Below are 18011 nucleotides of genomic sequence, written 5' to 3'. Positions count from 1 at the left end.
GCACCAGAAAACAATAAAGAGAGTGTGACACACATATATGTTATCGAGGTTCGGCCAACTGCCTACGTCCTCGCCTTGGCTAACTAATACAAGCACTATCACAATAACTTGCTCACTTAAACGGGTGGAGCGACACCTATACAAACCAGGTCAATTAGCACAGGGCTGACCTCAACCTTTACACCAATCCTTACTGGGTTGGATTACCGCCCCCTCAGACCACGCCTGGAATCTTTTAGATATACAATCAAAAAGTACAATATAAAGGTGCTTTCACGTAAAGTAGATGTGTACCCCAAATGTGCACAATCACAAACACCACAAATGATTTAAAATGTAAGCTTAATGTGGTCTAGATAGTTCAACTCTCAAAGGTATTTTCTATCAGTGTTGTAAGTATGTGAGAGTGTCAACAAGCAATCTTTGTATTTCAAGATGTTCTCAATCAAGGTTCTTAAACAAAGATATCATGCAAGATTCAAATATCCCAAATAACAGAATATGTCAATCACGTGAATAGTGTATATGCTTGGTTTGCAAGATATATGTAATCTCTGTATTTTAGCAAATGATATATACTTGAATGGATATTGCCATAAAGATTAATATAACACACACAAATCTCTTTTCACAAATATATCAATATGAATACCACAAGATATTTGAGTACGTTTGAAAATATTTTTGTAAGTCAAAAACAAATACAAACTTCCTAAGTTATTGCAATGAGAATGCAACACTTGGAAGTTCACCACAAGCCTTCTAAGGGTAGGCTTATTAGGAAAGCCTCTTAAGAATGCTTAGGTTATGCTCTCATAAAAAATTGATTCAAGTACTCACAAAATGAGAGAGCAAACCTCTAAATGAACACACTCAATACACTTACAAATATTTCAAAGAAGTGAAGAAGGTAAGTTTGAGTGGATTTGGAAATAGTATAAGCAGTAGGAAGTATTTAGCTTGAGAGAAAAATTGAATTTTTGTTTTTGTTAATCAATGCTTAATTCTCCCAAATGAAAGGGTATATATAGACATACCGGAATTTTTGACCAATGGGGACCTATAAGGGATTGTTAGAAAAGTTTAATGACGTTTAAGACATTTTAACCATATTTGAAAATATTAACTATGGTAAAAAATTGGGTGCAACCCGAGTGGTCCGATCGACCAGGACAAGTTCGATCGACCAGGACTTATATGGTTCGGTCAACTAGGGGGTTTTTGAACTAAAGGCTTAGTCGACCAGGTGAAGGCGATTTTTTAATTTTTCGAGATTTGATCGACTGGGCCATTTTGAACTAGCTAGTTCGGTCGACCAGACTGTTGGGATTTCTTCCGAGGACCCTCGATCGACCAGGTAGTTGGTGTACCAAAAAGGCTCGATCGACCAGATGGTCAAAAAGTTGACCCAGAGAGGTTTTGGTCAACTGGGGCTTTTTGAACTACCTGGTTCGGTCGACCAGGGCAGAATGAACTGCCTAGTTCAGTCGACCAAAAGTGCACCAAGTGTGCATTTCGGTCCCATTTCGAAACATACAAACCCTATTCAAGTGCCTAACAAACATATGTGCAAATGTGTGTGTCCTAGGGTCACTTGGGGTCCAATTTTGAAGACACCGAAAAAGTCTGGTGTCAGTCGACCAAAACCCCTAAGGTCATTCTATAGTCACTTTTTGGTTTGAGCTTACAAAAGAAACCATGCATGTGTTGTGTGTGCTTATTACAAACCAAAAATCCTAATTACTATTACAGACCAATTTGCCCACTAAATATATTACAACTGAAAAAAACGCAAACTGGTTTTCAAGCTTTAAGCTTTCACATGCCATCAATGTGTCTGCAAATATAGACCTGCACATGAACTGGATATTCATTAAACACAGGAGTATTTGTCATTATCAAAACCAAGCGTGACCTATAAGGTCAACATCTCACCAGAGTTTTGGCAGTACAGTGTACTTCACGTGCCATAAACAAGGACACTTTCCTAAACAATGTCCCTCCAAGAACTTGGCGCTTGATAGGGAAGATGGTGAGAAAAATAAGAAGGAAAAGAGAGAAACTAGTGGTGAATCCTTGAACACCATAAGTAAAAAGTTGTGTGAGTAGGAAAGCCAAGATACAAAGGTAGTGAAGGTGGATGTTCCTAAGGAGACTGAAATACCCCTTCCTAAGATAGAAATGCCCTCAGAAGTATAATCCCTACCTTCTTAGTTTAATGATGTCATCTATGAGCCACCTAGTGAGTCATCTCCCGTGAGAGACAATCAGCATGTCACTGACCTTGTTCCTTATTCATATCTACCTCATTTACCACATTATAGAGTAAACTCGATAGAACATGAGGAGCTGAAACAAGTGAATGAAATAAGGGAACATGACTCTATTTAGGATACCATAAGTCTATGTGTTTGCCCTACTCTCGTTACTCCCAAGAAAGATGACACTTGGTGCATGTGCATCAATAATAGGGCAACAAACAAGATTGTCATTGAGGATAGCTTTCTCAAAACCATTGTTTCCAATAGGGATGTGAAGCTTATAGGTTACTTCTTGAAAGCCTTGTGGACTATGTTAGGTTCGTAATTTAGTGCCAATTAGTCTTTTAGTGCTTACTACCCCCAAACAAATTGGCAAGTTGAAATAGTGAATAGGAGACTTAGGGACCTATTGAGATGTTTGGTTGTTGAAAATATCATAGCTTGGGATTTATGTCTTCCTGTAGTTAATTTTTCATTCAGTAGTTTAGTGGATAGGACCGCAATACTTAGTCCATTTAAGGATATCACAAGATATAGTCCTAGAAAGCTTGTAGATCTTATTCCATTACCACTAAAGTCTAAAGTGAGTGAGCTAACTGATGTTTTTGCAAAGCATATACACAATCTACACATTGAAATAAGAATGAAGATTAATTTGAATCATGAACATTATAAATCTACCGTTGATATACATTGCATGTTGAAAGAATTTTAAAAGGGTGATATGGTTATAGTTTGTATTCGTCCTACGCAGATTCTTGTGGGAAAGGTGAGGAAGTTACATGCTAACAAGATGGATCATTTCAAAATTTTAAAGAAATTTGGATCTAATGTTTACATGCTTAATAATCCTGTTGATTTTAGCATAAGCAATGTTTTCAATCTTGAAAATCTAATCCCATTTCTTGTAGCATCTTCTTTTGTGGGGCCTTCAAATTCTAACCCTGTAGGTGACCCCACTCCATTTCCCACTCCTCTTGAACCTAAGAACTCGAAATTGCCTTTACCTTTTCCCTTGTCCATGCCCAAGAATCTTGATGTAATCTTGGATGAGAAGGCAAAGTTCACACACGCTGGATCATACCAGAAGTTCATGGTTAAGTGTAAATATAAACCATTCCCTGAGAGGAGCTGGAATATTAAGGAAGAACTCCTTCATCTTAACCCAGAATTTTACTCCCAGTACTTCACCTCTAATTCTTCGAAGAAGAATTCTTTTGGGCTCGGGAGAGATGATGGGGATCAGCATGCCTTACCTATCTTATTTTTAGATGTTGTGACACGGGGATGGCCTCCCGATGTCCACATTTCCTTTATCGATATGATGACACATGGATGAGCTCTCGATGTCCACATTAGTTCATAATTGTTTGTAGATTTTGAATGGATTATTTGAAGACTTGTTTTGAAGAATTTTCAGTATGAGAAAGACATGAGTAGAGATGCCAAAGCAAGTTTGAGTTCAAGACCCATGTGGGCCCCACACGATCTTGTGAGCCCCACACGGCTCCATTGGGCCCACACGAATTGGGCCTCCCTTTTACTTTTGTTTGTATTGTGTGGGGTGAGGCTACGCGTTCTCTCCGGAGATCAGGTGGTGAGAAACCAGTTAGACCACTATTTATCCAGAGACTCCATTTCCATCACCTCCCTCTTACCCCACATGACCTCTACCCAAATACACCCATACGTCTAGCACCTTCATATCCCCACACAGCCACCATTACTCCATTGCATTGGTGCATTTGTTGGTTTTTCAAAGCTTGTACGAAGAACTTAAGGCGTGGACTACTTGTGTTGAAAAGCGTCAAAATCATCCAAAAAAACATCTTGGTAATCTTAGCACTTATTTGAACCCTTATTTTATATTATAAGCCTTTGCTAGAAATATGAAATTACATATTTAATAAGCCCTTTGAATCCATATATTGCAATATTGATACTTGTTAGTTTAAAATCCATTACGAGAATATTACTTGCTAACAATAGAACTTAAATTCTTGAAATTTTGAATAACGTCTTTATTGCATATAACTTGATTCCTTTGTGAAAGAACTCTTGGGACTTATTTCTGAATAGCATCATACACCTTTTCAAAATCCTTTAACATGTGAAATATAGCATGATTTATGGTGTTTATGTTTGAGTAATTAAATTCTTAGTTTAAAGTGTTTCGAATGTATGTGCTTATAAGGGTTAAACCGTAGGACTAGGCCACCCTTACCCATCCTACATCAGGAAGGTTCAATCATTGAGGCATGCATTGAGAGTGAATGTCTTGCATTTTGATTAATATTTCTACATGATATTGACACAAAGTTCACTCATGAGGAGGGAAATGCAGACGTTCATGGTAATGCCGAAAATGAAAAACCTAGGAGTTCTGTATTTTAAGGAAATGTTCAGCCGTTCGGTGGATGGGTTTATGATTTCATTGATATGGAGGACCTATGAAAGGCACATTTTTACATACTCAATAATTATGGTGAAACTGTTCCATATATCGAGTACATGGTTTACGTGGTTCCAAAATCTTTACTTTGCACTGTATTTACATATGCATATATATACTTAGTTTACATTAACATGTACTATTGTAGCATATAGTGAACATAAAGCTAAAATTCTAGCCCAAAATGAAAGGGATGTCAATGAAAGACATAAGAAGGAATTTGTCAATCGGTTTGGGAGTCATGTAAGTAACAAATTTTATATGAGTTCGAAGCAATGTACAATTTCAATATTGACAATTTATTCATCTAAACTCCTTTTTAATTAATGGATGAAAGTCATGTATTATAATAAAGAACCAACGATAAGTAAAGATTTGTTGTATGCGTTGGCATGTGACCCCGACCCCGATCAACGAGTTAACCGCTACAATGGTTGCATTGTAAATGGCTTAAGATTTCATACGACGTCCCTCGAACTGCATAGAAAACCTAAGATTGTGGGGTTGTGGTGCTAAACGCAAAAGAAGATGAGGAAATTAACTACTTTGGTATCTTGGATGACATTATTAAGCTTAACTATGGACCCAACAGACTCATCCACTTGTTTAAGTGTGTCTGGTGGGACATTAGCAATAAAAAAAGTGGGATAAACATGGATGCCTACTTTACCACTGTCACTTTTAGTAAGATATGGTATCAAAATGACCCTTTTGTGCTAGTGATGCAGACATAACTAGTTTTTTACCTTAAGAACACAAAATTGAAAGGTGAATGACATGTGGTTCAAAAAATTCCTCCTTGAAGTTTGTACAATATTACATAATTTGCATATGGTGAGAAAAATGTTAGCGAGGATGCTTTCCAAGAAGATGAGTCATCTGTTAGTGTAGCAACGCAATCTGCTTTCAATGTTGCTGAGGAAGGAGCTGATCCTATACCATTTAATAAGGTTGGTACCATGACATAACACGTAGGGATTACTGACATTGGAATTGAACCTTCTGTGTAACGTCCTGTTTAACTTATTACAAAATAAACATAAATAATAACAACATCAACCCGAACCCGTGGGTAGCGGGGATAGCTTGACATAAACAGCGAAAACTTAAGCAACAGTAAAAATAATTTACATCCATCAAATTATTAATTACATAATACCAGAGTCTACTATATTCTCAAAATACAGTATTTGAATACAATCTCCAGAACATCAAAGTAGACCTAGGATCTTACAACAAAAATCTCCTGATCCTAGATCAAGGCTTACCCTTCTAGCAGGGAAGCTCAATTCACTTAATGGTGGCCACGACCCGCCGGTTTCTCAAGGTCTCCTGAAAAATCATTTAATGTTTGGGGGTAAGACACTTCTCAGTAAGGAAAAATAAACTAAATACAGCTGTGTGGCAAAATGAACATTTAAGGCAATTATACATATACAGTACATTTCATATTTCTGTAAACATTCATCATATCATACTGAATAATCATATACTTTCATATTTGCTTATAAATCATATCGTACATAAAACATTTGTTATAACTGATAATACTGAAAACATACCCAGGATGAATAGCTAGCTGATGTCATGTATTACCCCCTATGACGGGTTGTGTAGCCCGAAGGCGAGACCCAACAATAGCTGGCCGATCACTGCCGAGTCAAAAATTTCTATAAGTACGATGGGCCCGCCACACCCTAGTCCGGATTGCCAGGTAGACGTCCACACTCTACTGAAAGCCACATTGACTATCCATCTCCTACCCCCTCGTGGGGTGGTTAGTACCATTCTGATAATAGATATATGATCTATAAGCTACGGTATCGTGCTCCTGAACTGAACTAAACTAACATCCGGGTTCTGATAACATATAATACATGATAATATAGAGTCTTTCATAATTTCATAAATTCAACCTCGCGCCGAAATCATTTCATAAATATGGCCTCGTGCTGAACATTTCATAAATATGGTCTCACGCTGAAATCATTTCATATATACACGGCCTCACGCCGAAATCATTTCAGATATATACGACCTCGCGCCGAAATCATTTCATATATACACGGCCTCGTGTCGGAATCATTTCAGGTATATACATTCTGAAAATAAATCAATTATTATGTATTTGTCAAAATCATCATAACATGCTGTATCTTTTCATAATACCTGAAAACATACTTTACTCGTAAAATCTTCAATATCATAATACTTTTCATGAAAAATAACATTCATGCCACACAAAGCTGGGTAAATCATACATTTCATTTTAAAATTATAATTCCTGTATAACATCAGTATTTTCCCAAATATGCATTTACTCCATAATATTCAACTATTGTACATATTTTTCATAAAATCAATTTTCTCATAAATAATATTAATTTGCGTGAAAAATAACTGTTTTAGTTTATTTCCCTACTTGACTTCTGAAACAAGCTCCTATAAAGTCTGGTCTCACACCCGTAGGGTTTCCTAATCAATGCCTTAAAAATGACAACCCCCAAAATTAAACATCAGTATTTCTAGGTAAGTATCATTCCCTACAACTATGGTAAGACCAAATTTGGCATAAAAAGCCTTACCTCAACTTAGGGACGAATTTCAACTCAGCTCCATTGACGATCCACTCCGACAGATATGGAGAGAACTTCTCTAGGAGCGTCGTAGTGACTTCAGATCATCAACTGTGGGAAATCCAGCCCGAAATCGAAGAGAGATGGAGAGAGAGCTGAAGGGAGGAGAGAGAGCGAGTTTTTGCACTGAATATCATCAAAAATATGAGTTTTTCACTATTTATAGGGCTGGATTCGTCGACGAGCCATGCCATCATGTCGACGAGTCCTTTAATAATTTCATCGAAGAAACCCACTCCTCGTCGACGAAATTAAGACTGCCCAAAACCTCTCTTGGTATTTACTTACCGACGAATCTTGCCTTTGTCGACGAGGCCCTGATAATTTCCCTTGGTTATTCCTTCCAAAGTGCAATGTCATCGATGAACGAAGTCGACTTCCTTCTTCTGTTACTATTTCCATTTCCCTTCCTCTTTATTATTTAAATCCCATTATTATTCGGGTTGTCACATTCTGAAGCATTCGTCGACAAAGTCGACTTCCTCCTTCTGTTACTGTTTCCATTTCCCTTCCTCTTTATTATTTAAATCCCATTATTATTCGGGTTGTCACATTCTGAACATGTTCACTTCATCGATAATGATGAACTTGATGGTGATGGGGATCAACATGCCATACCTTTTTCTTTTGCTGATTTGGTGACATGTGGACAACCTCCCAATGTCCACTCCTTTAATTTTATGCTAACACATAGACAACCTTCAAGATGTCCACTTTAATTCATAACTATTTTGCAAGAACCCATGGGATTAATGGAAAATCATACTTGAAGACCATCTAACTATTTGGACGGAAGGCTTGTTTTGAAAACTCTTTGATTTGAACACTTCTTTTGATGAAAGGCTTTATTATTATATTTTTCTTGGACATTTCATTTGAAGACTATTAGGTGCTCGAAGACCATATTTGAAGATCCAAGATAAGTGTTGAAACAAGAAGACCCACGTGGGCCCCACATGATCTTATGAGCCCCACACGGCTACATTGGGCCACACACGACTTGGGTCTTCCTTTGACTTTTGTTTTGTATTTAATGTGTAATATTACAAGATAGCTTGCTTGCATGCATGTGTTTGTTCCTAGTAAGTTGTTCTTAGTAAGTTGTGCTTAGTGTTTAATATGCCTAGTAAGTTGTTAGTCTTAATTAGCTTGTCTCACATGCTTGTGTAGGAAGTGCAAGTGTGTTTATTGCTTTGTCTCCCCCTTCCCCTTGCTAAGTCTATATATGTCTTGTATCATTTTAAGAAAATTAAGCTATGATATTGATTTTGAATTAAAAGAGATTTCCTTTTTAAAGCATGTTAAGCTTTATCCAATCCTTGTGATTTTGTAGTGAGAGGCTACGTCGTTCTCCTAGGAGATTAGGTGGTGAGAGACCACTATTCTATCCAATGATTCCATCTCCATATATCCCATAACCATCACACGACCATAACCACCTTAAACCCACATGACAAGTTTATATGTACAACAGTTCCACTTCCATCATTACATTTCGAAGCTTGTTCCAAGGTTTTTCTGGTAGGATTTGAGTTTGTGGTGAATCAAACTAAGTCATCCAATGATTTCTTTGGTCAGATTGTTCTTGTCTTAACCCTTAGCTGGTTGTGAACTATTATTTGAGTCCCTATAGTCCTATTCTAAAAATAGCCTTCGAATTCCAGCATTTTCTTCAAAACCTGTAGAAGTTCAGTCTACTAACTTGCTACTGACTTCCAGGAATTCTATTTTGAAATTCTTCAGGTGACTGAGATCTTTAGCTCGGTCGAGTGACTCGCTACTGTTCATCTAGAATTTTGTTTTTAAATTCTTCAAGCGACTGACCCTATAGTCTAGGTGACTGAAGTCACAGAGAGCCTTTAGTTTTCAATATTGTTTCACATTGTTTGAATCCTTGCTTAATATTGTGTAAGCCTTTGTGTGAAAATATGAATTTCTATGTTTTAATAGTATATTTGAGCAAAAAAGATTACAATATTGATACTTTCTAGTTTAAAATCAACTTTGGGAATATTGCTATGTTAAACATAGAACTTTCATTCTTGAAATATTGAAATATCATCTTTTCCACATTTAACTTGATTCCTTTGTGAAATAATCAACTGTGACTTATTTAAGAACAACATCATACACCTTTTCAAAATCCTTGAACATGTGAAGTATATAACATGAATTATGGTGTTTATGTTGGTTAATTAAATTCTTAAGTTAAAGTGTATTGAGTGTGAGGGTTGAACCATAGTACATAGGTCGACCAATCTCGTCCTACATCAGATAGGGAAGATGAAACTATGGTCGAGTACTGTAGTGAGGAGGAAGACATACTAGAAAGTGAGGATGATACCGATATTGAGGATGTATATGGGGTAAACATGTTATGCTCTCACCATGTATCTGATATGTGTAAATAATTGAAATATATATTTACTATGCATCCATTTACTATCCAATCTTCTTATATTTTCTTGTGTATTATTTTGCAGACATGACACCAGGAGGTCGTCGACTAGTTCAGGCTAGGCTCTCCACTATGGCATTATAGAGACCCGAAAATAATAATAATAATAATAATAATAATAATAATAATAATAATAATAATAATAATAATAATAATAATAATAATAATAATAATAATAATAATAATAATAATAATAATAATAATCGTCGATGGTTTGGTAAGTTCAGGAAAAATCGTCGATGATTTTGATTTACCGAGTGACGTTAAAGTAGAAATATGGTAAAAATGGTTTGGTTAAAGATCAAACCGTCAACAGTTTTAGGGAAACCATCAATGGTTTTTCCTGGGACAGTAACTTATAAATAGGACTTTGGTTCATTTTTTTAGAAAAATTCTTTCCCTCTCTCTCTAGGGTTCGGTTTCTCTCTCTTTCTCTCTCTCCTCAAGTTCTCTCCATTTTTAGGCCACATTGAAAAAAAAAAACACCACTTCAGGATCTTAACTCCAATCCTCAGCATTTTAACTGGAGCGGATTTGCTGTTCGGACATCCTAGGCACCACTCCAGGGATAAGGTAAAGGGAATAGATTATGTTAGTTATTTTTGAAAATTTAACCGATTAAAAAGGAGTATGTGATTACATGAACATTATATATGATTTTTATGAATATTCAGGCATATGGATATATATGTATTTGGGAAAAACTAAAGTGAGTAGGGTAATCATCTCACTTTTCTTATTAAACATGTATTTTGAGTTATATAAAATTATGGAAATGATCATACCTTTGTTTTCAGCAAAAATATGTTTTCATGGGCAGTTAATTATATTATGATTTATCACTCAAATTGTGTGGCCTCAAGAATAATTATGATATGAAATTTTTATTCTGAAACATGATATAATAGTTATGATATGACGATTTTATACCGATTATGATATGACAGCTTTATTCTGAGATATGAAATGACGGTTATGACAGGATTTATACAGACTTGTGAATAAGACATGTTTTATACTAAATTGTGAAATGAGATCATGTTACTATTTTATGTTATAAATGGTACTATATGGTATAAGAACCCTGATGGACCAATTATGTTAAGAGTAAGGTACTGTTGCTAGTATGATATGTTAGTGAAGCCACGCTATTCTAAGAGTGTTGGCGGATGGATAATCGATTGGACCTGAGAAGAGTAGAGTACGCCTTGGAGTTCGGACTAAGCTGGGTAAGCCAATCGTACTTACAAACTATTATGTTGAACTTAACCTGGTGGTAGGCCGGCCATGACTAAGTCCAGTCTTCGGACTCCATAACCTGATCATAGGGTTATTACATGATGATATATGACTATCCATTCAGGGAAAATCTCTTATGTGTATATATATGATGATTTACATATGCAGATAAATTTATTACGACAAAGCATGTCTTTTGAAAAGTAAGTATGTAATTTCAAATATATAGGTGTGAATACAGTTTTACATGATTTCTCAGTTAAGGTTAATTATTTAATGGATACGTTTTTATTACACTAAAACTCATGTTGCCACACATCGATGATAATCTATTCTGTCTTACTAAGAAGTGTCTCACTCCAATAATTTCAACATTTCAGGGAATACAAGGAACCAAGCCTAGAGTTTAAATAATAAAAAGGGAGGAACACTGAATGTAATAACCCCAAGAAAGTTTTCTAGGCTTCTTCGCCGAACATAGGGGTTTCGTCGACGAGGTCCCGTATCGTCGGAGAGAATATACCGAGAGAGGATTTTTGGGAAGTCTGAAATTCGTCGATGAGGGTGCAGGTTCGCCGATGAACTTTCTACAAGACTCGTCGACAAGGTGACATGGCTCGTTGAAGAATATTACAGTATAAATAGCCTAAATCCGGGTTAAATGCATAATTTTTCAGCGAAATTCTCTCATTTTCTCTCTCCTACGGTTTCTCCTCTCTCCCTCTTTGATTTTAGCCCCGTTATTTGTCGGATTAATGATCTAAGGCCACCACGACGCACTTGGGGAAGTTCTCTCCAAGTATGCCAGAGTGGATCGTCGATGGGACGAAGTTGGATTTCATCCCAGATTTAGGGTAAGACTTTTTTATTGAAATTTGACTTTCCAGCAGCTATAGGAAATGTTGTAAATATAAAAATAGTGATGTTTCGTTCTGAAATATATGCTTTTCAGGGTGTTGAGTGGAGAACCCTACGGGGGTAAAACCCTTCATAGTAGGGGATTTTTAACAGGAATCAAGTAAGGGAAATATGTTATGTTAGGAGATTCAATTATGTTATAAAAAATTTTATACACTTATACATATGCATGTATACAAGTTATATACAGAATATGAATTTTTAAAGTATGTGTGGCCGAAGTAGATATTACCTGATATGAATTTTTGTACAGTTTTTAGTATAGCAAGCTATACAGATATAGTTAAATATTTTATAGATTTTTATATAGACAAAATACGTATACATATATAGTTTTACTCAGATGATTACACAGATAGATATTTAACAGTATACAGATAGAACACTATATACAGTGTTTATAGAAAGTTATGTTTTCCTAGAGTATACAAACAGATTATACAGATAGAGCATACAGACAGATTATACAGTTTAGCATCAAGATGCTATAGTTATTCAGATATTACAGTATTTATAGTATAGAATAATAGTGTAATGGTTATTTTGGAAACATGATGAAAACAACAAAGATATATATACATATGTACTTATATAGTATCAAGCCCTAATGGACCCTTACAGATACAGTTTACAAAGCATGGTTGATTACGCGCTGAAACTGCGTAATTGGACGCTTAACCCGAGCTTTACCGTTTATGTTTTTAATTAAATGTCCAAATTTATTCAATATTTTAATAAAGTGTCAAAATCATCATTCTTGAATTTTATTGCACTATTTATGAGAATTTGGTAATTTTTTGTCGCAGGAAAATTCCCAGGAATCAAAATCGACACCTGTTTGTATTTTGTACATAACTTTTCCATCCAAACTCTGATTGAGACGTTTCAAATTTTTGGAAAAAGAGAAAAGGATTATCTACAACTTTTGTGATTTAAGTTTTGTGAGATACGGGCTCCAGAAGAGCAGAATTTGTAATGAACAGAGAATGAAAAAAATGAAAAAATATAGCAATTCGGGTTTCCTATTCGGGTCTAGGGCTTTCCCCCCTATCCTATTTAACCCTTCTCTTTCTCTTCCTGCAGAGGCAGCCCCCATGCCTCCCCATTCTCCTCTTCTCCTTCTTCTTCTTCTTCTTCTTCTTCTTCTTCTTCTTCTTCTTCTTCTTCTTCTTCTTCTTCTTCTTCTTCTCCTTCTTCTTCTTCTTCTTCTTCTTCTTCTTCTTTAGTTTGTTTTTTTTGTTCTTTTCAATTCTACTTCTCTCCCCTTGTCTCTCTTCCTTCCCTTTGTCTTTCCTCCCTCACTCTCCCCCTTTCCTCTGTTTCTCTTGCCCTCCTCTGCCCTCTTGCTGTACGGACAGCCTCCTCCACGATCTTCAGCAGTCCCCAAGCACAGCAGAACACTAGCCGACTCCATAGTAGGACCACCAAAGCGCAGCAGCAACTTCTCCAGCACAGTAGCAACTTCACGGCTCCGTGGATTTGTTTCTCTCTCTCTCTTTTCCTTTCTTTCTTTCTTTTATTTACTTTTCGTTGAATCTTGGAATATTGAAGAAATTTTAGTTTTTTTTTAATGTTATTGGAGTTTTCTTTCTTTTTGTTTAAGTTGAGTAATGTTGAGTATTTCATTATTGTTAAATTAATCTCTTTGTTTATCTAATTGATAGTTATTTTAATTTAGCATTTTTAATTAAATTCAGATATTTTTTTTTGTTGAAACTTGTTTTAGTTTAGGGTCAAGTCATATTAAAGCTTCCATCTTTATTGTGTTAAGTCTAGTTTAGGTTGTTAGGGATAATTTCTGTCTGAGTTCTTGGTTCCCCTTGAAGTTTGGTTTTGATTCAATTTCTTAATTTTGTTAAAGGTTTGATTTTTACTATTTGTGAGTGTGTTTTATTTTGATTGCATCTCTATTGCGTATGTAATTCCTTATTTGTAGTTTCCATTTTTAATTAGTGCGTGTGTCGATGTTTCCTTGGGTAGATTAGAGTTTCTATTCTAGCGTGTTTTAATTCCTTATTTGTAGTTTCCATTTTTAATTAGTGCGTGTCCCAATGTTTCTTTAAGTAAACTAGGATTTCTATTCTTGTTTCTTTTATTTAGTACATGTTAGTTTTAGGGTTTTTAAATTGCGTGTCATCTAATTAGGCAAAAGTGAAATTGAACCATCTTGAAAAATCCGAATCTGAACTGAGTTCAATGCATTTTTAATTTTGATTGGAAGAACGTAAAATATGAGATTAAACGCATTCCCTGAGGAGACAATCTAGCCCTTGGGCTTAATATTACACGACAGAACTCCTATACTTGGGATAGCTTCCGAGCTGCTCATTTTTCGAGTGAGTCAAGTTTTTGGCGCCGTTACCGGGGAATGTTGTTCTTAGTCTCAAATTTGCGTTTTTCTCATCATCTTTATTAGTTTTAATAAAAAGAAAAAAAAAATCAGAAAACAAAAAAAGAAAAAATTTCGAGTTTTGAAAAATGGCTGCACCTACACCGCGCACGATAATGGATTTTATGCAACTTGAATATGCCACTGCATCCTCTTCTACTATTCTGCCTTATGATGAGCTTAATTTCATGATGCAGTGCGGGAGGACGTCACTGCTACCCGAGTTCTATGGGACGGAATCTGAGTGCCCATATCAGCACTTAGCAGAGTTTGAATTAACCTGCAACATGTTTTTCTCTCATGTTAGAGCTGACGAATCTACTAGACTAAATTTATTTCTTGCTACTTTGCAGGATAGGGCACTGATTTGGTTTCATTCCTTGAGACCTCACTCTATCACTAATTGGACTGATATGGAGCGTGAATTTTTGCATGCATTTTGTCCCTCACAGAAAACTTAATTTTTGCAGGAACAGATTCTTAATTTTGTGCAGCAGGATGACGAGACATTTAGGGCTTGCTGGGAGCGATTCAAGGATCTACTAAGCACTTGTCCACATCACGGGTTTGACTTATGGAGGTTAGCTGATTATTTTTATACTGCTCTTACCCCTGATTGAAAGTGTTTTGTCCAGACTATGTCTAATGGAGAGCCCGTCAGCGAGGATCCAGATCAGGTATTGTCATTCTTTGATTACTTAGCTGACAATGTCCCACAGTGCAACACACGATACACTCAGGCACCCATGACTGCACATCCTATCAGCACAATTAGTGGTGGTGATGCATATGAACCACCAAACTGCCCAGATATTCCTCCGCCTCAATACCAGCCACCACAGATCTCTCCGAGCTGTACGTCGTCAAAAGTTCTGGAGGATAGCATAGCTCAGATGGCGAGCATGCTCCAGCAGTTCATGCAAACTCAAGTCGATCATAATAATGAATTGCGGGACACCATTAATGCGATAAGCACATAGTTGGACATCTTAGAAAACGAGGAAACACTGGCAGAACCTCAGCCTAGTTCTCAAAAGTACTAGCAATCGCAACAACAAATACATGATATTTCTTTTGAGACAGCAGAGGCCACCATCACCTTCAGTAGCGAGAAAGACGAATCCCAATCTGAAATGCTCATCGTCGGACAAATAGTTGTCCCAGCACCAGAAGTTACGGCTGAAATAGATGAATTCAAAGAAAAATCAGAGGAAACGAGCCCAAAAGCGGAGCATTTGGTTGATGAGGAGACTGATACTCATACGGAGTACCAACCTGTGGTACCTCATACTCCGAGCTCAGAAACCGTGGAACCGTCACTCCCACCTAAATCAGATGTTAAGGAGCCTAATGTGGAGGTAGACTCTTACAGTGGTATGATGATATGTACACCCGATAAAGAGGGTGACCAATCTGGTGAGCATATAATTTTCAAAAAACCAGGTAAAACCTTTAATGTTAATGCTTCTGAAGAACTGCAGGTAATTATTCCGATCACTTTCTCTCAACCGTTAGTTCGTAAAGAAGCACATTTCCTGGACACAATGTTGAATAAATACCCTTTTTTGTCAAAACAAGAGGGTCGACCTACACACAAATTGTTTGGTATTTCGACACGCATTAATTCATTTGAGGTTGATTTTCGTGCAGGTATGACAACTAATCGATTGTGGTGGCTCAAATTTGGAGACTCGCCGATGCAATTTATAGACCTGCGGTCACCAGACGAAATTCCTCCAGAGCCTCCGCCAAGACAATTGTAATGTTTTTCTTTCCCTTATTTTCCTTTTATTTTATCTTATTTTATTTTTAGTTAGTTTTCAGGTCTATTTTCTCGTAATTCGATTTTTGTTTTCCATTATTTCGCCACTCAGGTACGCTTTATTTTTCCCGTGCACAGTTTTTTCTATTTCCCCTATGCTTTCACATTGAGGACAATGTTCCACTTTAGTTGGGGGGGATGAGCATTCGCATGTGACACTGTGCACGTACACATACTGGGTTTAAAAAAAAATTAAAAAAAAAAATAAAAAAAATCAAAAAGAAAGAGAGAAAGAAAGGAGGAGCAATGAGGAATTACATTGCACTATGTCATGCTTAACACTTTGTATACCCTTCGCATACTTGCATATAACTTAAGAATGACACACTTGAGTCAATCATGCCTAGTTTCTCGTTATATGATCTTATGACTCCATGAAGAATTGATTGGTAGTACATTCGTGTTAATTTGACTATATAATTTCCTGTATTTATACGGCATCTCACGAGACTGAATAAACACATTCACGTGATTCATTACACTTAGGGTTTCCTGTGAGCATTGAGAGAACACCCGTGGCGACTATGACACCTTTGTGAGATATTCTTGAGCTATTTATCGTCCTTTTGAGCGTTAATATCAAATCAGAGTTCATAGAACTCAATTCTCTTTTTCTGGATGATTCCTTGTACACTAGTCTTTATTTTTGATTTGCTAGCCTAGAGGTGACACCTAGTGGGGAGATAGAAACCTAGGTCTTGTAGCCTACTCAAAATGTGAAGGCTGAGCCACCCCTACAGATAAACTTAATTCATGGACCCCTATTCGAGCTCAATTCCCATTGATGGTATGAAGATTACAAAAGAAGTGTTATAATGTCTTTATTGATCAAGAAAAGATAGAAAATGAAGAATGGGCAGAAAAAAAGAATAAGCAACACATATGCGCATGAAATGAAATGTCAATGCTGGCCCAAATACATATCACAAAAAGTCAAGGACGACACATATTTTCCATGTATGAAGATGCTTCAACCGATTAATGCCTCAGATGTATTCACGACAAGTTTGTGAGTGAGTTGATCTAGGGTGGTCTCAGTTGGATATGGCGAGTAGGTGAGAAGATGCTAAGGCGAAGGACCCGACACCTCATAGATAGGCTAGATCCTTTTCAGACTAGTCCACTCCATATACTTAGCGTTGTTCCTTTTAATATGTGGGATGTTTGATCGCGACACTCCTCCTTACATATGATGAGTGAACCCATTTTCTTTGAGTGTTCTTGAGGGTATACCAGTTAGGCCGAGTCAAAGCGACCATTCTGTAGGTGTCCACTGGCGTCCTAGGTGTACTGAGTCACACACATTACACACACCTCGAGAGTTTACTTGTTTATACTTGAACTTATATAATTGCATTAACTCTAAATGTGCCACTGATTAACTTTATGTGAGTACACTACTCTCAAATCACATATAAACGATGAAACTTGCATGAGTGATGTGCTTTGGAGTTGTGTATACTAAATATGAATGAGCTTGTGTGAAATTCAGTTATGTTCTTGTATGTGAAGTGGTATAATATTTTCACGTGTGCATTGATTTCATGATTATTGGAGTTTGTAGTTGTAGACACTACCCTAAGATTCATTCACGTCATTTGCTAGAGACTAGCAAAACGTTAGTTGGGGGGTGTGATTACGCGTCAAAACTGCGTAATTGGACGCTTAACCCGGGCTTTACCATTTATATTTTTAATTAAATGTCCAAATTTATTCAATATTTTAATAAAGTGTCAAAATCATCATTCTTGAATTTTATTGCACTATTTATGAGAATTTGGTAATTTTTTGTCGCAGGAAAATTCCCGGGAATCAAAACCAACACCTGTTTGTATT

The sequence above is a fragment of the Malania oleifera genome, chromosome 11 (assembly GCF_029873635.1).
Source record: "Malania oleifera isolate guangnan ecotype guangnan chromosome 11, ASM2987363v1, whole genome shotgun sequence".
Lineage (NCBI taxonomy): Eukaryota > Viridiplantae > Streptophyta > Magnoliopsida > Santalales > Ximeniaceae > Malania > Malania oleifera.
This window is presented reverse-complemented; position numbering follows the sequence as displayed.